This window comes from Panthera pardus, unplaced genomic scaffold (assembly GCF_024362965.1).
Source record: "Panthera pardus isolate Hobbes unplaced genomic scaffold, ASM2436296v1 HiC_scaffold_294, whole genome shotgun sequence".
NCBI lineage: Eukaryota > Metazoa > Chordata > Mammalia > Carnivora > Felidae > Panthera > Panthera pardus.
This window is the reverse complement of record NW_026526870.1, coordinates 145,278-171,186: the sequence shown is the minus strand read 5'-3', so window position 1 is coordinate 171,186 and position 25,909 is coordinate 145,278. Positions and strand designations below refer to the sequence as shown.

At 48.7% G+C, this 25,909-nt stretch overlaps 1 pseudogene; it reads left to right on the top strand.

The window, feature by feature from the left end:
• Positions 1-1,030: 1,030 nt before the first annotated feature.
• Positions 1,031-25,909, top strand: part of LOC128774115 (neuroblastoma breakpoint family member 6-like) — a 31,047-nt pseudogene continuing 6,168 nt past the window's right edge.

The window sequence follows — 25,909 nt, the reverse complement described above, 5'->3', positions numbered from 1 at the left end:
AATTTCTGCTGTGATGAATTTTACTTAATTGTTGAGTTCCTTGGGCCCATTGTGCCAGCCAGGCTTGAAAATCAACTGAGTATAAACTACAGGGCTGTAGAAGTGTGACAAGGAAGTGTCCCAAGAAAGGTCCTTGTGACATTTTTGTTTTAACGGGGGCGGGGGTGGGGTACAGATGTTTGATCAGTGTCCTCTGAAATTCAGATGTGGGTTCCTGGAGGGTGTGATAGGAGAGTCCAAGGGAAGCTTGCGGCCAAGGCACCTGTTGGTGTGTGTGCTGCCATCAAGCGATGAGGGAGTTTGGGAAAATCTCCTCATCTCTCTGGGCCTCAGTTTCCTTGTCTGTAAGATAAGGTTGTCATTCAACTTCTCCAAAGTCCCTTGCCGCTCAGTCTCTCTGAGAGCACGAGGGACTGAGGTGCCTGTTAAACGTGTCCTGAGGACTGTGGCTGAGACCTGACTTGGTCCCTTGTCTGTGTGTCTCCTGCAGGAGCCCGGCTGAGCCCACACTGGAAACAGAGGACCGAGGGAGCCGATGGAAGACAGAAAATCAGCAGGTGTGGAGCATGAGAATGACCCAGAGAAGGACAAGGTAATGGTGGAACGGTGGCTGCCCAAGGACCTGAGAATACGGGCAAGTGGAGCTCAGAACAATCTGGAGAAACTGAGGAACGCGTACAGTAGCATCCAACCCTGCAAGGAGCAGCCTGAGGCGAGCAGTGAGGACTGGGGGTGTAACGCACTCCACAGTGAACGGTGCACCGGCCAGGGAGCCCCACAGGACGGACGGGGGTTGGTTTGCACTGCCGGGAAGCACCGTTTCTAAGGGTAGGATGGTGTGACCATGAGGCTCTGCCCCAGTCCCTGAGCTTCGACATTGGAGCTGCCCTGACAGTGGATGGCCTCCAAGGAAGTGTGGGTTTGGAGGGATCAATGGTGTTTGGATCAGATTTGGAGATGTCCATTCTTACCTCAAATCGTTTTGCCCTAAGGCCAAGAGGGGCCAGGGCAGGGGACCCTTGCATTTGAAGTCATAATACTAATAATATTCTTCTGAATTTCTGGTCAGGAATGTGGAAGGCTTTACACATAATATCTGTTGACCAGTGATTTTCTTGACTATTGGTTGAGTGCTTCATTTTCCTGAGGCTGTGTTCAGAACTTGGAAATCAATACGATTTCCCGAGGAGGACAAAGCAGTGGGAGAACGATGCAAACACAATGTGGTAGCTCTCCTACACTGGGGTGTTGTGTTGTGACAGAGCAGAGGATTGGTGTGGGGGCCAGGCCCAGGACATCTCTTCCCCATGACAGAGTGAGCCATTGAGAGGAATCCCCGAGGAGAACCCCGTCTTCATCAGAGCTCACCACAGGGCAGTGTCCTGGGACATGGAGAGGGTAGGGCAGCTTCCTCTCTGAGGGAGGGGATTTGCTACCTCTTGGGAGAAAGCAGGGGGCCCCTGACTGGACATTTGTGACTGGAATGGAGTTGAGATGGTCAGAGATTGGCAGCAACTTGTATTTGATCAGTGAAAGGAAGTCCCTGAGGGCCTCCTCAGTGCTTGGCTCAGTGCTAGGAACCCCGAATACAGTGGTGAATAACACATTCTCCCAACTGTCCTGGGGATCTCAGTGTGGTAAACAGGAAGTCATGAGAAGTGTAGTGCTGGTGGGTTCCTTGGAGGAAATGACCAAAGCTGCCTGGCTATGACCTCGGTGATTGTCCTGGTCTGCCTGTGTGTTTTCCAACAGCTGGGTGACCTGCCTTGGCCCAACAGCCCTGGAGCCTCAGCCAGATTTCAGCCTTTTAGGACACAACTGACACCCGGGATCCATGGTGGCTCCAACCAGTCAATACTGCCAAGGTCTTCAGAGGAAACGGCTGGCATCTGTGGCTACTACCCACTATGTCTTGGCCAGCTGGGGAAACGGAGGCAACCTCACTAAATCTCATAGGGTCATCCTCTCCATAATGACCAGTGATGATCTGTCTTCCTCTCTGGTAAGTTAAATGCTTTCTGGTCTTCCATATTCTCTCGCCACATAAAAACTAATATAAATATTGGCCCAATTTTAGAACAAGGACATGTACTTCACGTACAAAGGGAGTAGAGCAACTTCCAAGCTTCAGTGAGAACGTACAGAAACTCTTACAACTGAATAATAATAGGATACATCACTCCAAAATTGCGTAAAAGATGCGTATGGCCATTCTGGAATAGGCACTTGAGTCATCCACCATTCTTCTTTTTAAAATCACTTTGATAATTCAAGATCCTTTCCATTTCCATATGAAGTGTTGGATCAGCTTAGAAATGTTTACTAGCATGTCTGCTGGAATTTTGATTGGCCTTGTATCAGATCTGTAGATCAATTTGGGAAGAACTGACATGTAAACCATATTGAGGTCTTCCAATCCACAGCAAATTTTACCTCTCCATGTGTTTAGTTCATTAATTTCTCAAGGTAATGCTGTGTAGTGTTCAGTGTACTGTTCTGACACGTATTTTGTGTGATAAGACAGTGCAAGAAGAGAATTGGTCAAGAGTCTTTTAAGTTTATTTTTATCTATTCTGAGAGGGCTATAGAGAGCAAGCAGGCAAGGGTCAGAGAGAGAGGGAGACAGAATCCCAAGCAGGCTCCACACAGTGAGCACAAACCCTGAAGTGGGGCTCGATCTCAGGAACTGTGGGAGCATGACCAGAACCAAAATCACCAGTCGGACACTTAACCAGCTGAGCCACCCAGGCGCTCCTGGTCAAAAGTCTCGAAGAAGAAATACCTCACAAAACAAGATATACACATGGCCAAAAAGCACTTGAAAAGATGCTCCGCTGGAAACCACTTAAAGGCATAAAGTTGAAGAAAAATGAAAATGGCTTCAGTGATGTTTCCCCAGGTTCGATTTTAAACTAAGTAACCTTTTTCTTGTCTTCTGCAAAGCTCCCCTCCTCCCTTCTTAGCCTTCTGTATCAGGAAGCAGGTACACCCCAGGACATGAGGAAGGAGGGTAGCGGCATGTACACAGTTGCTGTCGCTACTGGCCACACCTTGATTTTCCCGATAAGACCCCCAACCCCTTCCTCCAGGGGCAGGAGCTGGCAGTTTTTGAAGGCCTTAGCCTGCTGTCATCCTTTTTGCCTGGGAAAGCAAGAAAGCTGTTAGTGTTCCTCCTTATCTCAGACTCTGTCTTTGTGGTATATTTTGGCTCCAAAGCACGGAGGTCAGTTTTCCAGAACACACTCAGTCATCAGGAGGAACACAAGTTAATGCTACCGTGAGTTAGCGTTACACGTCCATTGCCATGGGCTAAAATGAAGAAGACCGGAAATATATGTGGTGAGGATGTGAAGTCACTAGAAGTTTCCAACACTTGTGGGAATGAAAACTGGTCCAGTCATGTAGAGAGGCTGAACCATAGTTAAACATTGACCACTCACATGAACAGCCATTTCACTTCTAAGTATTTACACACCGATCTGTACATGAATACTCCCCATCGCTTTCTTCACAGTGGCTAAACCCTGGAGACCACACAGAGGCCACTAGTAGGTGACTGTATAAATCGACAGGATGTAGCCGTTCGGAGGAATACTACTTAGCGATAAAAAAGCACAAACTGGCGATACGTGCAGTAATATGGATGGATTTCAGAATCCTTATGCTGCACCAAGGAATGTAGGCACCAAAGCGTTCCACCTACCTAGAGTTGTTAAAAAAGGCAAACCCACCTGTAGGGTCAGTGGGTGCCTGGGGCTGAGGCGGAGACAGTGATGGACTGCAAAGGGCCACAAGGGAAGTTGTGAGCTGGAAGAAATGCCGTGTCTTGATGGTAGCTGGAGTTTGATTTTGCTGTGCATTTAATTGTACGCCTTATTTACTTTTTTAATGTTTATTTATTTATTCTGAGATTGAGCAGGGAAGGGGGAGAGAGAGAGGGAGAGCAAGACAATCCCAAGCAGGTTCCACACTGTCAGCACAGCACCCGATGTGTGGGCTTGAATCACTAGCCGTGAGATCATGGCCTGAGACAAAGTCCAGAGAGTCAGATGCTTAACTAACTGGGCCACCCATACCCCGCATGGTACACTTTAAAAATGCCATCTAACGTACCCAAAGTATCCCCCGGTAGCATTCGTGTGATAATCTAGTGTATTTCTCCATACCAACCGTGAGCATTTAGAAAATGAAATTTAAAAACAAAATAAAATTAAACTCAATAAACACAATAGAGATTCACATCCACACAATCATTAAATGCATAAGAACACATATAAGGAAGACTCCAGACAACTATTGCTGACAGAAATTAAAGGAGATCTAGATACATATAAAAGTGTATACAGCACCTTCATAGATGAGAAGATCCAATCTTGTTGGAATACCAAATCAATATTACCCTGATTCCTATTGGAGTAGGCATTTTGGGGGGAAGTTACCAACTAATTCTAAAATGTATGTGGAAGGGTGCCTGGATGGCTTGGTCAGGTCCGCGTCCGGCACTGGATTCTGGCTCAGGTCATGATCTCACACTTCACGGGTTTGAGCCCCGGGGGCATTGGGCTCCATACTGACAGTGTGGAGCCTGCCTGGGAATCTCTCTCCCTCCCCCTCCCCTACTCACTTTCTCTATCAACATAAAGAACTTAGAAAAAAAGTATAAAAACCTGGATTTCATAAAGTATTAAATCCTTCGTTGATCATAAATCACTATTTAAAAAGTGAAAAGACACACCCTCTCCCTCTCTGTCTGCCCCTCCCCCTCTCAAAATATGTAAAATTTAAAAAGTCATCATAAAATACACAGTGAAAACACAATCCACAGTCCAGGAATAATTCCTTGCAATACCTCATATATGGCAACGACCTTATCCAAAATACAGAAGGAACTTACACACATCACAAAGAAAATTACAGAGAACCGAGCTTATTGATGAGGAAAAGATCTCAAAAGGAGCTTCATAAAAGAAGATACCCAAATGACCAAGAGCATTCGAAAACTAAACCGAGCACTAACAGCTAGCAGAATGGCTAAAATCAAAAGGACCAAGAATACCAGGTATGTGGGAATGTAGAGAAACTGGGACTGCCTATCTTTGGGCGGAAATCTAGGAGACAAAGCCTTTGCAAAAGTCTGTGTCAGTTTCTCTGCTTTCCCCAAGCATTTTATTCCTAGGATGTGTACCTGGGAGGAACCAGTGGGTGTCTGCACAAACACAGTTTGGACATGATTATTTGTCCTTACTCTGTGTGTGATAACCAAAACTAGATCTGTCCAGCAGGAACACGGATAGTCAAATTGTGCTATAATCCCCAAGCAGAGTATTTCTCGGCAGCATCAGCACCAATGGCTGACACACAGCTAATCAGGACGAGATCTCAAAACCAGACACCGAGTGAGAGAACACAGAACATAGGAGAACATACGACATCATTGCAGTTATATGAAGTGTAAGAACAAGCAAAAGTCGTCTAGGGTGAGAATTCAGAGTGTGTTTGTGTTTGGAAATGGGTATTGACCGGCAAGGAGCAGAAGAGAACTTTGCGCCACGGACGAAAGTGTTCTATATCTCGATCTGGGTGGTGACAGGATGCATACGTACGTTAAATTCATTGAGCTGTGTGCTTGCGGTTTGTGCGTTTTGCTCTAGGTCAATTCGACCCCAATAAAGAACTGTTAGAATTGAAAAAGAGAGAGATGACCGAGCCGAAAAGAGAATAACAAATGACAGGAAATCGGTAACAAATATTGAACGTGAACATCACAATAAGAATGTCTTGAGGAGAAACCCAAAGCGATTCAACAGAACAAACACTAAAAAGTATAATTTCATGAAAAACAGGAGAGTGAGAATGACAAGTTCAAATAAGATTAGAATGGCATGTTGCTGCCTTAGGAAAGTCACTCTAGAGCAATAAACACTGAGACGTATTCCAGCAAAAGTACTGTCAGTCGCTTTGATGTGGGGTACAAGGTTGGCTTTCGAGGCCATCCAAGATTCCTTTGGCTCTTTGGGGTCTTTTCTGGTTGCATACAAAGTTGAGGATTGCTTGTTGTAGCTCTGTGGAAAAGGTTGGTGGTATTTTGATAGGGATTGCAGTCAGTGTGTGGATTGCTTTTGTTAGTATCAACATTTTAACGATATCTGTTCTTCTAATCCATGAGCGCGGGAAGTTTTTCCATTTCTTTCTGCCCTCTTCAGTGCCTTTCGTAAGGGTTCTCTAGTTTTCAGAGTGCAGATCTTTTACGTCTTTGGTTGGGTTCATTCCTAAGTATCTTACGGTTTTAGGTGCAATTGTACATGGTTCCAACTCCTCGATTTTTCTTTGTGGTGCTTCATTATTGATGTGTGGGAACGCAAGAGATTTCTGTATGTTGATTTTGTGTCCTGGGACTTTACTGAATTTGTGTATCAGTTCTAGCAATGACGTGGATGGAGCGAGAGTGTATTATGCTAAGTGAAGTCAGTCAGCCAGAGAAGGACACGTATCATATGATTTCACTCATCTGTGGAATTTAAGAAACCCAATAGATGAACGATGGGCGGTTGGTAAAGAGAGAGGCAAACCATGAAACAGACTCTTAAGTAATAGAGAGCAAACAGAGGGTTTGTTAACCTCCGTTCTATTAAATATGAAGGTAGGCCAAATGAACGTAATCAAATAGCATCAAGTTTATAGATGTTTCCAAAGTAGGTGGTCACTACATGTATTCAAGGACATACGTATAAATTAACATTTTGACAGTTCGAAAGAGATCTTGTGAGAGACACATGAAATCCGTAAGTGACAAGCATGAAATATGGTTGTTTAGTGACATTATAAAAACAACAAAAAAACAACTCACACGTAGAGAAGGAGTCGAGGATATAGGGATATCCAACATCAGTTTAATGGGAAGCCAAAATGGTGCCCCAAGAGGGGATAAGAAAGCCTCATAACACAGGAAAACAGCCAGAAGAACAGTGAGAGTTGGGACAAAACATTTTTCTCAAGTAAATATTTATTCACTTAGTATTATACTCTGCCTCCTGTCTTACACTTTTTAATGGATAGAGGACAAACTAGAGAGATCCAGAGAAGAACATCATGACAGTCTAAGACTTTGGAATGTTTCACTCACTGGAAAAGCCTGAAGGTCTGTTTGACCTTAAAGAGAAGTGGGGTGGCTTGATGACAGCCCTTTAGTAAAACTTGGGAAACTATTTCTGCCTTGATGTTTTTATGCACACACAAGAATGAACAGTGAGAACGATGCTGAGATGTGTTTGGAAAGAGATGGGGTCTGTGGCACCTGGATGGCTCATTGGGTTGAGTGTCTGATTCTTGATTTTGGCTCAGGTCATGATCTCACGGTTCATGAGATCAAGGCTCCCGTACGGTACTGTGCAGATAGCACAGAGTCTGCTTGGGATTCTCTCTCTCTCCCACTCCCTCCACCCCATCCCGCTCACGTGCTCGTGCTTTCTCTCAAAATAAATAAATAAACTTAAAACAGAGACAGACAGAGAGAGATATGGGATCTGTGGTATTAGCACAAGGGTAGACAACTACTGAGAGTGGCCGCTGAGGGGTGGTCCCCATCAGTGGTGACCTTCAGGGGAGACTAGGCAGCCTTGGGTATCTGCGTAGCCTTGGCACCTGGAAGGCAATGGCTCCCAAGGTTCCATGACATCCCCGCGTTCCAATTCTGTTATTGCAACTGCAGACCGTCACCTGGCGTGCCAGGTGCTCGGTCTGTCATTCCGGTTGGAGTCTGAGCTACAGGCAGTGCCTCGGGCTCTCGACTCTGGCATCTCGAACCTTCTTTTTGTAGCTGCTGACTCTCCAGTGCTGTGGGGTGTTGTTCAAGTTGTTCCCAGTAGTAAGTAAAGAATTGCTGTATCCTCGCCCCTCAGTCCTGATTGAACCTACTTGATTTCACTTGTTTTTAACCCGTCATGTGTTTGGTTTCTTCTCCCCAGTCCCCAGCTCTACCTCTTCTGCCACATGTCACCATGGCAGCACCTCTTGACCCGGTGTCTGATCCAGGGACAGAAATGAGCCTCCTGGAACTCAACCAGGAGCTTCAATCCAAGCTGGAAGCAAGCCAGCAGGACTTCCGAGACCTCAGAGAGAAATTCCTTGTATCCGAAGCTACTGCCTACTCCCTGGCCAACCAGCTGCAGAAATATAGTAAGTCCTACAAGGTCAGGGTCACCAAAGTGATGACTGTCTGTATTCCTGGAGACAGGAATTGGCTTTGTGTGGAGAGAAAACGAAAGCCCTCTCCGGACTTTGTCTTCTCTATTTCCATCGTCACGATCAATTCCATTGTGACCACAATCCAGGAAAAGTAGCAGTGGGTATTTCTTAATGTATGTTTGTTGGTTTTGAGAGAGACAGTGTTAGTCGGGGTGGAGCAGAGAGAGAGGGAGATAGAGGATGCCAAGCAGGCTCGGTGCTGTCAGCACAGAGGCTGACGTGGGGCTCGATCTCAGGAATGTGAGATCATGATCTGAGCCGAAATCAAGAGTTGGAAGCTTAACAGACTAAAGCTCCCGGAGGACCCAGTGGAAGTGGGTGTCTTACCCTCATTTTGCCGAGGATGGGAAGAATGGGGAAAACGAGACTAGCAGTTTCTCCAGGTTGGTTTGCAGTGCTGTACAGGGTGGGGTTACAGTTAACTTTCTAGTGATTGATTCCTGACGCAGACCCAGAAATGCCTGGTCCTCTCAGGGTCCTGTGTGTGTGTGTGTGTGTCACATCCTGCATCACTGTTGGCCTTCGTGTCTCGGACTAATGAACTCCATCACGTCCCACTTCTCTGAGGTTCCAATGGCAAAGCAGCGAGCTGTTTCACTGGGGAAACTTGCTGATGGTGCACACGGGGCGCGGGCGGGGACAAGGAGACACGGCCAGCTTGCAAGGAGCTGGAAGATGGGTCTGCTTTCCCTGAAACTGCGGTATCCATGAGGAATGCCGTCCAGACAGTGACTCCCCTGATGAGAGGGAAGCTGTGCTTCGTGGGCACAGGCTCTGCTTCCTGAGTCCTCGGTAGCCATTGACACCCTGTGGCGAGGTAGAGGGCATTTCAAGGCCCATCAGACAATCTGTGCTCCCTCCTGTGTCTCTCCCTGAGCTGGGGAACCTTCAAGGATGCAGGACGGCCAGCAGGGCCAGGCCTGGCCAGGAGTCAAGTGGCCCGGTGAGAATGAGGGTGAGCGGGGGAGACCACAGCCCCGGTGACCGCCCAAGCCAGTGTGTGGAGCTGGCCCTCCCCCACGGTCAGCCTGGAATGGGGAGGCCAGCTGCCTGTTCATTCAGAGGGGGCTGCCATGGCGGGAGGAATCCTGAGTTAGGGGCATGTGTGCAGCGGGGCGATGGGAAGGAATCCTGACGACTCTGAGCCCGAACTGTTGCCGTTTCCTTACCAAGAGTTTTCCATAAAACAAGGAGAGGTGGGATTACAAATGACTGATGGGGAGAAAAGTAATGTTGGAAGCGGCTCTTTAGCAAGGTGAAGAGATGATGAGCTTTGGGGTAAGGACAAGCAAAGTTTTCTTTGCATCTTTCCTGATAACCGTGACACAAGTGCGGGAAACCACTTGTGAAGACGACGAAGGAAGGCATCACCCAGGAGCTTGGGGTGGAGGGAACACAGTCTGGCTCTGGGCCAGTCTTCCTGTGCTCCCCGCCATGCTGCCCTGCCCCGATTTCTGTGCCTCACATTCCTCCTCTGTGATCCTGCTGCTGTCATAGTACCTGCTGCTTTGAGTGGAGGGGACGGGCAGTGAGAGAGGGACACGGGATCCGAGAAGTGGGCTCTGCGCTGAGAGCAGTGAGCCTGCTGCGGGGGCTTGCACTCACGAACCACGAGGTCATGACCCGAGCCCAAGGCGAAGCTCGCCAGACTGAGCCACTCAGGTGCCCCCCCCCCCCCCCCCCCCCCCCGTCTGCTGCTTCTGATACCACAAGCTTTGTTAGTGTTTGGCCGTATCGCTTTCAGGTCCTTCTGGTTTTACGCATTATAGTGCACACAAGAGTATACGGGTGAACTTTTTGCCTTTGAGATATGTGCTCATTATCCAACTCAAGGGAACCATGAGTCAGTCCTGTGGTCCTAAGGGCCTCACTTCATGTCCCTGCTTAGTGTCCTACCTAAGAGGCTGCCAGCTCAGGTGAGTGGCCATGATCAGGGTGAGTGTCAGGGGATGTGGATTCTGATTCTGCCAAATCCCAGTCATTCACCTTGTCTAGTTCCTGTCCACGCCTTGGAGCTGCTCTTCCCTCAGCTCTAAAACAGGGAGGTATCAAATACCGTGTAGCTGGGGGGCTGAGGAATGAGATGCGCAGAGCCCGATGCTGGGGTTACATTGTCCTGGGGTACACCCCGCCCCCCTCCCTGGAGGCAGCGAGCACAGCGGCACGTGTAGCTTGTCCACTGAGGCCGGTGTCTGTGTTCTCAGAGTGTGAAGAGTTGAAAGACATCATCGAATCCGTGCTGGGGGAGACGCTGCAGCGTAAGCAGGGGAAGTTGGCAGAGACCTTGACCGAGAAGCTCAGGTAAGGAGGGCTCCGTGGCTGGTGGGAGGCCGTAGGCATCTCTGACTCTTGTCAGCGACAGGTCTGGGCCAGGAGAAGGGCAGAAACTTGCCTGGCACACAGGTGCACACACACATCTGTCAAACAGTGAAGACAGCAGTATCTGGTGTATTGCGGACTCCAATTATTCGGGGCCTCGCTCAATGTTTGTATTTTTTTTTTTTAATTTATTTAAATCCAAATGAGTTCGCATATAGTGTATAAATGGTTTCCGCAGGAGATTTTAGGGTATCATCTCTTACAAATGACACCCGGTGCTCATCCCGAAAACTGCCCCCCTAATGCCCATCACCCATTTAGCCCATCTCCCACCCAAAACCCCTCCAGCAAGTCTCAGGTTATTCTTTGCATTTAAATGTCTCTCTCTAATGGTTTGCTTCTGTCTCTGTTTTTATCTTAATTTTCCTTCCTTTCCCCTGGTGCATCTGGTTTGTGTCTTAAATTCCACATATGAGTGAAATCATGTGATCTTTATCTTTCTCTGATTGACTTATTCGGCTTAGCATAATACACTCTAGTTCCATCCACAGTGTTGCAAAGGGCAGATCCATTCTTTTTCATCACCAAGTAATGTTCCGTTGTATCAATTTATGTACCATGTCTTCTCAATCCATTCATCCGTCGATGGACATCTGGGCTCTTTCCATCCTTTGGCTATTGTTGATAACAGTACTATAACATTGGGGTGCAGGTGCCCCTTCGAATCAGCATTTTTGAGTCCTTTGGATAACTACCTAGTAGTGCCATTGCCGGATTGTAGGGTAGCTCTTCTCTAAATTTCTTGAGGAACTTCCGCACTGTTTTCCAGAGTGGCTGCACCAGTTTGCATTTCTACCAGCAAAAGTGCCAAAGTGGTCCCCTTTCTCCACATCCTCACCATCTGTTATTCATTTTAGCCATTCTGACAGATAGGAGTGGTATCTCATTGTGGTTTTACTTTCCTTTTCCCTGATGATGAATGATGTTGAGCAAGTTTTCGTGTGTCTGTTACCATCTGGATGTCTTCTTTGGAGAAGTGTCTGTTTCTGTCTTTTGCCCAATTCTTTACGGGATCATTTGCTTCTTGGGTGTTGAGTTTTGAGTTTGATCAAGGTTGTTTTATACATATTGAATACTGACTCTTTATCCGATATGTTGTTTGTAAATATTTTCTCCCATCGCTTCGATTGCCTTTGAGTTTGTTGTTTGTTGAAGCTTTTCATCTTGATGAGATCCCAGTGGTTCATGTTTGCCTCAGGAGACATGTGTAGTAAGAAGTTGCTGCGGCCAAGGTCAAAGAGGTTGCCACCTGTCTTCTCCTGCAGGATTTTGATGGTTTCCTGTCCTACATTTAAGTCTTTCATCCATTTTGAGTTTATTTTTGTGTACGGTGTAAGAACGTTCTCCAGGTTCATTCTTCCACACGTCTCTGTCCAGTTTTTCCAACCCCATTTGCCGAAGAGACCGTCTTTTTTCCATTGAATAATCTTTCATGTGTTGTCGAAGCTTATTTGGCCATAGATTTGTGGGTCCATTTCTGAGTTCTCTCTTCTGTCCCCTGGTTCTGTGTGTCTGTATTTGTGCTGATACCATACTGTCTTGATGATTACAGCTTTATAATATGACTTGAAGTCCAGAAATGTAAGGATTACTTGTTCTAGCTCTGTGAAGAATGCTGGTGTTCTTTTGATAGGAATTGCATTGACTCTGTAGATTGCTTTGGGTAGTATTCAGATTAAAAACATTTTTTTTTTTTTTTTTAGTATTTCTTTTATCTTGGGAGACAGAGAGACAGAGTGCAAACAGGGGAGGGACAGAGAGAGAGAGAGAGAGATCCAGAATTTGAAGCAGGCTCCAGGCTCTGAGCGGTCAGCACAGAGCCCGACGTGGGGCTCGAACCCACGACGCGCGGGACCATGACCTGGGCTGAAGTCATATGCTTAACCGACTGAGCCTCCCAGGCGCCCCAGTGATGACATTTTAACAATATTTGTTCCTCAGATCCAGGAGCATGGATTGTTTTTCCATTTTTGTGTGTGTGTCTTCAATTTCTTTCATAAGTTTTCTACAGTTTACAGCTTTTTATAGTTACAGCAAATCTTTTACCTCTTTGGTAGGTTCATTCCCATGTATTTTGTGGTTTTCAGTACCCTAGTCAATGGGATCAGTTCCTTGATTTCTCTTTCTGCTGCTTCATTATCGGTATACAGAAATGCAAGCAATTTCTGTACGTTGACCATATTCCAGTGAATTTGCTGAATCCATGCATCAGTTCTAGCAGTGTTTTGGGGAGTCTTTCCGGTTTTCCATGTGGAGTATCATGTTGTCTACAAAGAGTGAAAGTTTGACTTGTTCCTTGCTGATTTGGATGCCTTTTATTTCTTTTGCTGTCTGGTTGCTGAGGCTAGGACTTCCAACGCTATGTTCAACAAGAGCGGTGAGAGTGGACCTTCTGTCGTGTTCCTGACCTTAGGGACCTCAGTTTTTCCCCACTGAGGTGATGTTAGCTGTGGGTCTTTTGTAATCGGTATATATGATCTTGAGGTATGTTCCTTCTATCCCTACTTTCTTGAGGGTTTTCTCAAGAAAGGATGCTGGATTTTGTCAAAAACTTTTCCTGCATCTATTGAGAGGATCATGTGGTTCTTATCCATTCTTTTATTCATGTGCTGTATCAGGTTGGTTGATGCGCAGATATTAACACAAACCTTGCGGCCCAGGAATAAATCCCCCCCTGATTGTGGTGAATAATTCTTTGTTGTTTTTTTGTGTTTTAATTTTCTCTTTATGTTTGAGAGGCAGAGGGAGACAGAGCGCAGGTGGGGGAGGGGCAGAGAGAGAGGGAGACCCAGAATCCGAAGCAGGCTCCAGGCTCTGGACTGTCTGCACAGAGCCCGATGGGGGCCCAAACTCACGAACCTTGAGATCATGACCTGAGCTGAAGTTGGACGCTCAACCGACTGAGCCACCCAGGCACCCCGTGAATAATTCTTTTAATGTATTGTTGGGTATGGGTGGCTAGTATCTTGTGGAGAATTTTCGCATCCGTGTTCATCAGGGAGATTGGTCTGCAAGTCTCCTTTTTAGTGGGGATTTGGATGGTTTTGGGGTCAAGTTAATGCTGGCCTTGTAGGATGAGTTTGGAAGTTTTCCCCCCATTTCTATTTCAAACAGCTTCAGGAGAATAGGTACGGACCCTTCTTTAATGTCAGGTGCAATTCCCCTGGGGAACCATCTGGCCCTGGACTCTTGTTTGTTGGGTGTTTTTTTATTGCTGATTCAATTTCTCAACTTGTTATGTATCTGTTCAAATTTTCTATTTCTTCCTATTGCAGTTTGGGGAGTTTATATGTTTCTAGGGATTTGTCCTTTTCTTCCAGATTTGGGCCATTTGTTGGCATATAATTGCTCATAATAATGTCTTCTTTTTTGTGTGTATTTCTGCAGTGTTGGTTGTGGTCGCTTCACTTTCACTCCTGAGTTTATTTATTTGGGCCCTTTCCTTTTTCTTTTGATAAAGCTGGCTAGGGACTTACCGATAATGTTAATTCATTCAAAGAACCAGCTCTTGGTTTCATTGATGTGTTCCGTTTTATTTTATTTCCATATCATTGACTTCTGATCTCATCTTTATCATTTCCCTTCTTCTGCTGGTTTTGGGCTTCATTTGCTGTTCTTTTTCCAGCTCCTCTAGGTGTAAAGTTAGGTTGTGTATTTGAGACTTTTCTTCCTCTTTTACGAAGGCCTGGATTGCTATATGCTTCCCTCTTATGATCGCCTTTGCTGCATCCCAGAGGTTTTGGCCTGTCGTGTTTCATTTTCATTGGCTTCCATGTATCATTCACTCTGTGTCAAATAAATATCATTTATTGAGCCGAAAGTCACCAAATTCAAGTGAACAATTTGTGGCATTGGCCACATTCACACTGTTGTGAGATCACCACCTCATTTGCCTGTAACACAGTCACCTCCTGAGGGATGACAGCTTGTCGGTCATGTTTTCCTTCAGACAATGCTGTCCTCTTGACCCTGCCGCTCTCCTGACCTGTGTAGTCCACACCAGCTGTCCTGTCCACATTTCTGTGGCTGGCGCTGGGTCCATGCACAGCACGATGCACACCGTGTAGGTTCACAGGAAATGGCTGTGCCGCAGGGAGGGCCTGAAGGGACATCTCTCTGACGGGTGTTGAGGAAGACACCTGGCTTTGTTTACAGAAGAAGGAGCTGCAGAGGAGGTCAAGGAGACTCCCCGACACAGAGGAGCCTTGTTTTACCTTCTTCTTTCTGTGTCACAGGCAGGGCCCCACACACGTGCCAGAACGTGGCCTTGAGGGCTCCTTGCGGAAAATCACAGAAACGTCCGTGAAAGCTCTCAGAGAATCTATTCAACTCTGTGTTTTAAAATTTTCTCTATGTCCCACCTTAGGCAATATCATATCCTGATTAAAGCTCAGGCTGAAGAGCTGACCCAGTTGTGGCAGAAGTTACAGGAAGGGAGAGAAGTTTCTGAGCCAGTCGATCAGCACCTCAAGGACCTCCTCACCCACGATGACCCCGAGCGTTCCCAAGGCCAGGGCATCCAGGAGCAAGTGGCCGAGGGACACAGGCTGGCAGAGTGCCTTGCCCGCCAGCTCAGCCCCGGTAAGGCGGCCACAGGCCCTGTGTGCACTGAGCTGCTCCGAGGTCCTGGGCTCCCCAGACATCTCCCGCCTCCCCTCACATTGTTGGCAGCCGCTGTCTTGGTTTCCATGTGACACATGGGGCCACCAGAGGACCCGGACTAGCAGGTGGGAAAGGAGAGGAGAAGTGCACAGGGTGGAGGTCACGGTGCTCCACCCATCTGTGTCCTCCCCGAGGGAACTGCCTTTAGGGCAGGAGGCAGCCTCCACCAGTGTCAGAGCCCAGAAGGGAGGACGAGGAAGGAGGCAGCTTGTTCGAGTGCAGGGAGTCCTGAGCTAAGCGGGAAGTTCCAGGCTCCCGCCCAGGAGCTGTCTTTATTGACTGTGGGCGAGAGAGTGATCTTCGCTTTCTCCATAACTGTCTCCTCAACTGTCTATCAAGTAACCTGTCATAGCTGTGGTGATCACATGCGGAAAGTTCACGAATGCACTTCAGGAAAAATAAAGCCCCTGACTTTGTGGAGGGGAATGAGGTATTGGATGTAGTAGGCCTTGGAGATGGAACGTCGTTTAGACTGAAACACTCTTCATACAGACGGCCCGTCCATAACACCGACATCCACTTGGGGACCCATGAGTCCACATGTGGAGGGACTTGGGACCGGGTGATTGTGCTGTCCTCGGGGCAAGGAGGAGACTCTACGTGAGCACTGGGAGCACACAGGGCCTGCGCCTGTTGCATGACTGTGGTACCTGCAAGACACTGTTCGCTGAAATCAGATTGAAACTGGACAGGCATCCACGGATCTGGACAAGAGACAGTTTAAACTTTTGCCCAGTCTCAGTCATGGTGAGCCCCCGAATCAGAGACACTCCCTGCTGGATCTGAAATCCATACCGCAACAGTTCTCCAGGGCAGTGCCCTGGAGCTTCAGAACAAGAGTTAGTCATGCGTAGATAATTACGTTGCTAAGGCATATAAGCCCCTGTGTTTATAGTGGTGATGTGGGAGCTCCACATCATGGGAGATTTCTGAATTTCTTTGCAGAAGATGATGATGATGATGAGGAGGAGGAGGAGGAGGAGGAGGAGGATGAACAAGCAGAAGAATCCCTCACCACCAGGTAACAATGAATACTGGGGACCCGGTAATGTGTGGGTGAAAAAGGATAGGGACTCAGAAAGAACAGTAGGTGAGGTCACAAGAGTCCAGGTGGCAGATGCAGGGATCAGCAGAGCTGCAGATGGTAGTGACTGAATTCCCTCAGCGGCAAATGGCCCTGTTCCCTCGGTTGTCTGCTGTCACGGGGCTGCTTGTCTGGGGGAGCCCCAGATGAACTCAGCAGCCTTAGGATTCCCCGTACGCACAAAATACCCGTTCTGTCCTGTAAATGAACACCAGGAGGAGACGCATCTCTACACAGTTCTCAAAGGTCCCTGGTAGGAAGGTAACCAGCAGAGGAACTGAGAGACAGACAGCTGGCAAAATTAACACGGAATTACCTAACCAAAACCAAAAGGTTGGGGTGTCATGTGACACTATTAATAGAAAAGTGCCTGGAGGGCACAATTTTCTGCAGTGCACAGTGACTCAAGACTGTAACCGCTTGATCAGTCTATGTTAAATTCAACATGACTCAGGCACGTGGCGGTTGCCCCTGGCATGGACTCCCATTTGTCCTTCGTCTCGTGACTGTACCATACTGGGATGGTCGAGTCTCATTCCTCATTGCTCGTTATGTGGCCAGTGGACTGAGGATCTATCTGTTGTTGCTTCTCTCCCACCCCTTCCTGGCCACACTCTGCCTCTTGTAGGATAACCTTTTCTCTCTCAAGGCTATGGTCCCTTTCCTTTCTGCGACCACTCCCTTGCCTCCCATCAACACCAGCTAGGTAGCAAGCCATGGTGTCTGATCCTCCTGGTTTCCTCTTGTGTCGTTCTTGCCCCACCTGGCACAGCATGAAGCTTCCGGAAGCTGAAAAGAAGGAAGTCCTCCAGGACATGCTGAATGAATGTGTTTTGACTCCTTCCATTGGCCGAGAAGGGCGTGACTGCTACCAGCCTTGCAAGGATGGCACGTTCCCATCGGATGAACAGAAATTCGGCTCTGCTCTGGATGTAGCCTGTGAATGCTCCCATTCCAAAGGGGATGAAACTCCACCCGGTTCCCCAGGTAGTGTCCACAATCTTTGTTGCACACACCCTGTGTAGACCAAGAGATTTAATCCGCAGAAGTGGACCATGTACTCACAGACAGTTTCCACCCAGGCTCTAGGATTGAGTTTGAAATAAGACATTCCATGAGTCAGTGAGCTTTGTTCGATTCATGTCTAAGCCATGGCACTTTTATGTCTGAGCCACCGCCCATCGCTGCTCTCAAGCTGGTCCTGCCAGACTCCTATACCTCTCTACCCCTGGCACAGGAGGTGGCTATCAGACCTCCAAATTTTGGATTAATCTCTTATCTCTCTTGCCAGGCTCTGATTTCCATCCTTGAACCATGTTTCTGGATATATGGCCACCCAAGGCTGTTGGAAGCCTTTTCTATATCATAGGAAATGTCACGATCCAGGTTCACTGTCTCTACCTGGTCTGTCTCTTCCTTTTCTTCTTGTCTCAAGTCAGCTGAGAACCAGGACAGGACTAAGTCTATCATACGTTGTATGTTTCTCTGCAGCAAGGCAGGGCCCTGGAACTTCCCGACCCCATGAACGGCCCCTGGTGCTTTGCAGCTTTGAAGATTATTCTGCTTTGATGGTGTAGATTCCAGTCGTCAGTTTAATCTCAACGGCTGATTCCTGAAAACCATTGGCCTGCAGTGTTTCAAATGGAAAAGGCCTGAATGTGGCAGCAATGCTCTAGGAAGCAGCCAGGTCCTTCCCCAAGATCTCTGGGAAAAGGGATAAGTTTTCTGTTGTGTCGACGTGTCTTAGGATACTGTGATCATGACCTGTCTTATCAGGGACATTTGCTGGCTCAAGAAGGCAATCCCGGTGATTTTTTCCAGGGCCCTACTGAATCCCTCCTGAATGATTTCTCTCACAATTGCCTGTTATGACTGTGCTTCTATTTCTGTCCTCTGCTACACAGCACACGGGAGTGAGCATTTGTGGAGGGGAATCTGCCTAATGGAACTCTTTCTCTTCATTTATTTGCAGACAACCAAATTGGTCACCAGGGGCTGAAAGGGCGAGAGTCAGATGCCCCCAGGTAATTCTGAATACTTGGGGGCTGGGAAATCAGTGGTGGCGTCTGCAGACCTCAGATCCAAGGAAAGGCAGAAAGTGCTGGATAGAACCATGTTATCCATTCGGTCAATGGCCAATTATCCGCTTTCACAATGGTTTCTGTTTTCATTGTGGTACTTGTATTGCTCCCATTTCTTAATTACGACTCAAGTTGAGTAACACACAGTCAGCTGGCCCAGGTGAGCTAAAGGCACAGGGAGTCCTGCACTCACTCATTCTCCCCAGCTTTAGAGAGAGAGGCAATGTACTTTCTGCCCCGTTCGATTTAGCCTGTGGGCACGTATTTCAGAGCAAGAATGTACGTAGACGAAAATGTGCCATCATGCCGTGATATTGAGAGAGACAGGCCTTCATGGCATGAGAATTCTGAGACAGTAGCCCGCCCCAGAAGCTGCACGCACTGGGCCACTCCATGCAGGACTCAAGGGCATTTGAACGGAAGGAAGGGAGCCACTGCTGTCCTGTGACTCTGTGTGTTTTGAGTCAGGACTGGATGGCACGGTGCTAATTCAGGCTCTTTCCTCATCAGCTTGCTAGGTGGCCAGTGTACAGAGCACTTACTGTCCTTTCTGTCTGCCGCCCCTGTGACAGACACACTTTGTCCCGCACAAAAAGAAGAGTTGTTTCTCTCATTAATGAGGCACTCTCTTTGCTTTTGTGAAAATGCCTCTTGCCTTCCATCAAAGCCAGACAGGACATACGGTTTCAGATCCCTCTTCGGTTAATCTTCAGTTTTCCTCCCGCCTCAGGCTCCGTAGACAGCTGCTAGAGGTGGTGGAGGAGGAAATCACGTGGGACTCTCTGGATGAACGCTACTGGACATATTCGGTTCTTCCTGACCTGTCTGACTCCTACTGGCCTTACAGGAGCACCGCCATCTTCTTCCCTGAGGAACTGGAAGTCTCTTCTGCTCTGGAAATGGCCAGTGAGTACTCCGCTGTCAGGGTGATCAAGCTCCAGCTGGACTGCCCCGTACATCTCCTGGTCTTTGTGCCCCACACCTGTGCTGTGCTGAGAGAGCTCCTCCCTGTGTGCAGGCTCTGTACACACATCTGGATCTGAGCCAGGCTCCAGGATGGATGGAGTTTCAAGCACAGACATCATGTGGGTCAGGGAACTCTTCTCCCTTCCTACTCCCAGGACATGCCCATGTCCCCTGGGCTTCACTGTCAGGTCATTGGACCCAAGGGCGGCATGACAAATACAACTCGCCTCAGCAACACGACCATAGAAGGTGTCTGTCAGACCTTGGATGCAATGCCTCTTCTCACCTTTCATGCTCCCCATTTCATCTCTGAGCCAGGTCCTTTAAGAATCCATGCCTGCCACAGTCAGTCAGAATCCTTGTCCAGGGTTAAAGATGTAACCTTGGCTTTCCTGTTCTTAGCCTCGTTCTCTGTCTCTTTGCTTTGGCTTGTCTTCCTAAGCCTCGTCTGAAAACCCACCCTACGTGCCTCTACTGTTAGCTCGTTTGCGTGTTTCCAGGAGTAGAGCTGTGCGTTGGCATTCCCTCATCAACAGGAATTGCGCCAAGGTTTCTGTGTAGCTCCAAAGACTCATTTTAATTTCAGGGTTTGTACTTGCATGCTGTCTGTTCCATCTCAGTGTATAAATTCCACTAAGCCGTCACCAACCAGGTATCTCACAAGAAAGGCTGAAAACTGCAGTAATCCTTTTAGAAAGTAGAGAGGCCAGGTCCCCAGAATCTGTGTGAAAAAGAGAACTGAAAGTGTTTGCACAGACTCAAAACAGAGGAAATTGTGATGATGATCTCTTGGAGAAAGCAAATTTCTCCCAATGGCTCAGGCCAGGAAATCAAGCCAGTCGTCACACTATCCGAGGCACCCTGAAATATCCTTCTCACTCAACCTGTGCTCTCATTGAGCATAGCTGAGTCCCCGGGTGGCACCGAACACTGGGTTACTAATGTGCAAGCAGGGATCTGTTTAATGTGACTGGCCCCGTCTGTATTTATTTGCAGAAAATCAGACCCATCAAGAGGAGGAACCAGACCAAGACCTGACATGCGCCAGGTAAGTCTGAAGAATCATGGGTTGTTATTTCAGTGGTTCAACTCTACATTTCAAAGGAAAAACAGAAACCGCCAAATTTACCTATTTCATCCATTCTCCAGTCTCAGAATGTCTTTTTTGGCCATGACGTGTGTCTTCATGTATTATGTGGATAAGTTCCTTTAATGATCCCTCAATTTCGATAACCGGCAGTCAGTTGAAGTAGGTGAATTGTCACTCCCTGAGGTGCTCTGTATTGCCCTGATCTCTCCTTTGGGAAATACCAGAGTGACAGACGTGTCTACTTCTGTCTCTCTGGTGTTACCTCTTTGAGGATCTGCTGTAGCAAATGGATAACTGCAAAAAAATCAAAAAACCTCACATGATGTCACGATAGTAAGAGAAAGAGTCCTTGAAGACACAAACCTCTCCGTGTGGATGATGCCTTTTAACATGTGTTCACTTAGCCACTGAATGTATATCAACAAAATTGATGCAAAAGGGTTGAACTCATGTTTAGGATTCTCCATGTGTGCTGTGAGTCATGACATCCATTCCACAGTAGTTCAGTTTGGTGCACAGAAGTTGGTTCTGTGGCCAGTGCCCTGAACACCTCTGTTCTGTGTGTGTGTGTGTCTCCCTGTCTCTCCCTCTCTGCCTCTCCTGCCCCCATAGCATCCACACTGTGCCCCTGAAACAGGAGGATAGTTTTCCCTGTCAATAATGGGGTTGCCCCTACGTTATGACTACACTTCTCGGCTTCCCGTGAAAACCAGTAAGATGCTGTGGTGTCTACTTTTCCTGTTTTAATCTTCAGATCTCCCCTCCCCACCAGGCTCGGCAGGGAGCTGCCGGAGAGTGCAGAGCAGGATGTCCAACAGGACTCACTGGATGAATGCTATTTGACTTACTCAGCTCTTCCTGACCCATCTGATTCCCCCTGGACACACAGGAGGGCCAACATCAACTCATATGAGGATCTGGATGTCTGTCCTGCTCTGGAAGTAGCTAGTGAGTCCTCCACTGCGAAGGTGATAAAGCTCCAACTGGACTCCCAGGTCGACCCCATAGTTTGGTATCCCTACTCTGCTTGTGTTGGAATTTGTTATCCAGGTGTTTCAGCCCCGTAGACCTATGGATCTGAGTCAGGCTCTAGGATAGACTTCTAAGCGCAGACATCAGATGCATCAGGGCCCTGCCCTGTGTTCCTCATCTCAGGCCATGCCTGTGGCCCCTGACACAAGTCAGGACATTGGGGTCAGCGCGGGTGTGACAAACTCACACTCATCTGTGAGGCACACGCAGAGGAGTCTGTCTTGTTCCTGATTTCCACACGATGTCTCTCCTCAACTGCCATCCTCTCACTTTCATCCCAAACAATGTTCCTTGAAGTTTTGTGCCTGTCAAGACGATGTCAGCCTTACCCATGTCTTTGGGTTTGTTGTTTCCCTGGTTTCACTGCTCTGGTCCCCAGTGTCCGTGTCCTCTGTGTTGGTTGTCTTCCCTAAGTCGTCGTCTGAGTGTCAGGACATAACCACCTCTACCGTCAGCTTGCTTGTACGTTTCCCTGAAGCATAGCTGAGCCCCGGCATGGGCCCACCCCGTGCATGGCCCCACCCCGTTTGTGGCCCATGTGCCTGTGTAGCAAAAGGGATCACGGACAAAAGATTTCCTTTGATTTGAGGGTCTGCAGATTCCGTGCATCAGTCTGGCCTCTGTAGAAATTCCCTAAAACCCTGCCACCTAGAGTATGTCATGAGGGAAGCTAGTGAGAGAAGGTTGCAGTAAGTTTTGAGAATGCAGGTAAGCCGTTCACCAGAATCTGTGGTAAAACAGAGGTTGACCTCTGCAGACAGACTGTTGAGATGGGGCTCTACCAGGTCAGGGAAATCCTGCCCGATGCTTTGGGAAAGCTAGCCAAGGCACATTCCCAAGACACTTCGTGAGGCCTCCTGGATTATTTCCCTCAATGCCCTGCTGCCCAACTAAGGACATTAGTGCCCGTGTGCTAGTTGCATGGGACACTTAATTTTCATGTCCAAGTGCTGCTCTGTTTATGTGACTGGCCGGTCTGTATTTACTTGCAGACAATCATAATGATCTTTGCGATGAAGAAGACCAGGACCCGACATGCCCCAGGTAACTCTGAAGAATCATGGGCTTTAATTCAGTGGTGACATCTGGGAATCTCAGATCTAGGCCAATCTAGAAAGTGCTAAATGCACCTATTTCATCCCTTCCAACACCCACAAGGTGGTCCTTCAGCAAGGTCCTCTGTGTCATGTGGTACTTGCATAGGCCCCGTTATTAATCCCTCTCAAATGGAGTATCTGCAGTCCACTGACGCAGGTGGACTAAGCAGTCCCAGGATGCCTTGCACTCTCCCGGTCTCTCCTCGTATTAGGTCCTGCGTAAGATGCACAGCTCTCTCTGCCGGTTGCCTTTACTACATTGGCGGGCATTCACAGCAAGGATGGTTTTAGGAAAGCAGTTTTCACGTCTCAGTATTTAGACACGTCAGCCTTGGGCCCACGAGATATCCAGGAGTCTACAATGCTGCCTTAGCCTGGGGTTCTCTTGGTGCTTTGTGTAAATCTCCACACAGTGTATGGCAAAGTGTTGATGCTGCTTTATCGTCTTCTGGTGTGCTGTGGGTCATGACTGTTGTGCCCTGGGGTGGTTCCGACTCCTGCCCCATAAGCTGGCGCTCTGGCCATGCCCTGAGCACCTGCCCGTCCCCGCCCCCCCCCCCGCCCCCCCCGCACCTATCCTGCGTGCACCCACACTGTGGCCTCAGCTGCAGGCAGACTGCTTCATTTCCCTTTGTGGGGATCCCGCTTGTGTTCTGTGACCACTCCCTCCGCCGTGCCCTCAAAACAAGCTGGCACTGCATGTTGACTAAACCTTCTTTCTGCATGTCTCGTCCTCCCAGCAACACCAGGCTCTGCAGGGAGCTGCCAGTGGCCCCAGAGGATGAAGTCCCACAGGACTCAGTGGGGGAATGTCATTTGACTCCTTGCATTGGCCATGACCTGTCAGACACCTATAGGCCTTATAGGAGTGCCTCATTCACCTTTGATAAAGAGGAAGTCTTCTTGGGCGTGGATGTAGATGGTGAGTCCTGTTCTTGTGGGGGGCACGAAGTTCCTGCTGGGGCCCCAGGAAGCCTGTCCTCTGTGTCTTCAACAACCTGAATCGGCTGAGAGTTGCATCCCTGCCAACAGGCCCTGTAGGCTCGTACCAGTTTGAACTCTGCTCTCGGATTCACTCTTTAAAAGGCATCCTGTGGCTCAGAGCCCTTTCCTTCCTTCTGTCCCAGGCTGCCCTCAGTTCCCCGGCTCCGTCCGACATGCAGGCTGTTGGTACCAAGTGAGGCTCGAGAGGAGAAATGGAGAAAATGGAAAAAAGGGTTCAGAATCTCAGCCACCGCTGTCTTACCCGGAGACAGCTGGGTGACAGTCCTCCTTTGTTTTTTCCTGATTTTGTTTTGTTCCAAAAGGAGACCTCTGCTACTTGTGCAATTCTGCTTCCAATTGTATTTCTTGTGTGGCTTCCTACAAACTCCCTGGCTTTCCACCCAGGTTTGTGGTCAGCTCCACATTGGCTGCATCTGTTAAATCGTTGCTGAGCTGCTAGTTGTTTCTCCTGGGGCGCCCGCCTCCCTGTGTACCAGAGCACCCAGTTCTACCCAAATGATCTGAAACAGTCGTAAATGCAAAGAGAACAGTTGCTCCACGCCCCAACGACCCCTTTGACCCTGCAGGAGTGCCAGCTCCTACCCTGTCAGTGCACTTTGTGGTGTGAGCAGAGCCAGGGCTCATCCAGCCCCTCCAGGAGCTCAAGGTCTCCAGGAGACGCTCCATGAAAACAATCAGAGCTGAGAGGTCCCAGACGATTTGTGTTCTCACTAGGGGTCCCATGGTGGCTCTTCACTTGGCTGCCTGGCACGCCGGTAACCCTGCAGAGCTCTGTGTCAGAGACACTGACAGCCAGGTCTGGGTTTCCATGGGGGCAGGGATGGGACAGATTAAGACGCGTCTCAGGAGGGTGATGTGTGTGACATGGCCTTGCATTAAGCCTGGGTCATGAGAGGCTATGAGGATGGGCGGAGATGAATGAAGGCCGCCTCTCCATTATGCACAGCCCGTCCCCGGTGCAGGTTCTGGTGGGAACGTGGGAACAGTGTGTGTGGCCTGTGATTGCCGCAGGGTCGCCCCAGGAGGGCTGCCCTGCCCCAGCCTCCCTGCACTGGGACCAGCCAGGGAGAAACAGGCATCTGAAGCCTTGAGGCCAAATTCTCCCCCTCTTCTTTTTTCTTTTGGGGCACATATCAGCAATTCTTTCTCGTTCTGCCCTGAGGCCTCTCTAGAACCTTCTCCCTAGGCTGTAGGACGAAGGGTACTACTGCAGAATAATAGGCATGAGCTCGCCTCCCATGCAAAGCCGTCTGGACTCCAGGGGGTGACCTTCCCTTCAGGGACTTTGCATCCTGGATACTTGCCATCTCAGCATGCCCAGGCATAGACACAACGGTGACATCGCCTTCGTCTCCATGATGTCTGCCTTTGTACCTGCTCACTGGCTGGTCTCACAGACAGTGGGGGACGGGGCGGGAGGACATCACAAATGGAAGTTCTGGCAGTGCTAAGAAAACTGGGGTTTGTCCATTGAAGTGTCTTCTTGCTTCAGCCCCGATGCAGGTGCCCGGTCCCCAAGGGCCATCAAGTGGAAACTTGACTTTCCCAAGGCCGGAGGTGCAAGCTTCACAAGCACCGCCACAGTCCAATACCCAGGTGGCCAATTCTGTGCCAGGGCAGCCGGACCAGCAGTTGGCTTGTGGTGACCGCAGAGCCAGGCTCCGCCCCTCCCCCGCCATCAGGAGACTGGCAGCCACGATGGTTTCTGGGAGCCAACGGCCGCTCTTCCAAGGTGAGAGGTGCGGGGGGAGTAGGAAGCTCTAGTCACAGGGTTGTGGGCGGGGGCAGCAATGGGGCCTCTTGCAGGCATGCTTTGCCCAGCTCCAAACTCACAACGCTCCAGCTCCAAAGAGCTTGGGGCTGAGGGTCAGCTCTGTCTGCCCAGGTGCCGGGGTTGCAGCCTCCTGGCTGTTTACTGACCAAGTTATTCATCATCTCATGTATGTCCCCCTCGGACCCTTCATCTGAAACCATTGAAAATGGGATCTCCATCCCATCAATGCTGGGAGCATGAAGCTACATAATTTCCAGGGGCCCGAGTGAGCAAAATGGCTTGAGAACATCGGTGAATCTGTAATGCGTAATTCTTGTGTCTTTGTGGTGTCTGAACACTTGGAAAATGGTTCCGTGGCATTGTTTCACGTGTGCTAGAGCTGTTCTTAACTGGCTCCGCTTTCGCTGGACCCCATCTTCCCGGACTCTCTCAGCAAGGCTTGTGGGCCAGTGTTTTCTCTCCTTCAACATCCATCAGGCAGCCAATATTCCCTGT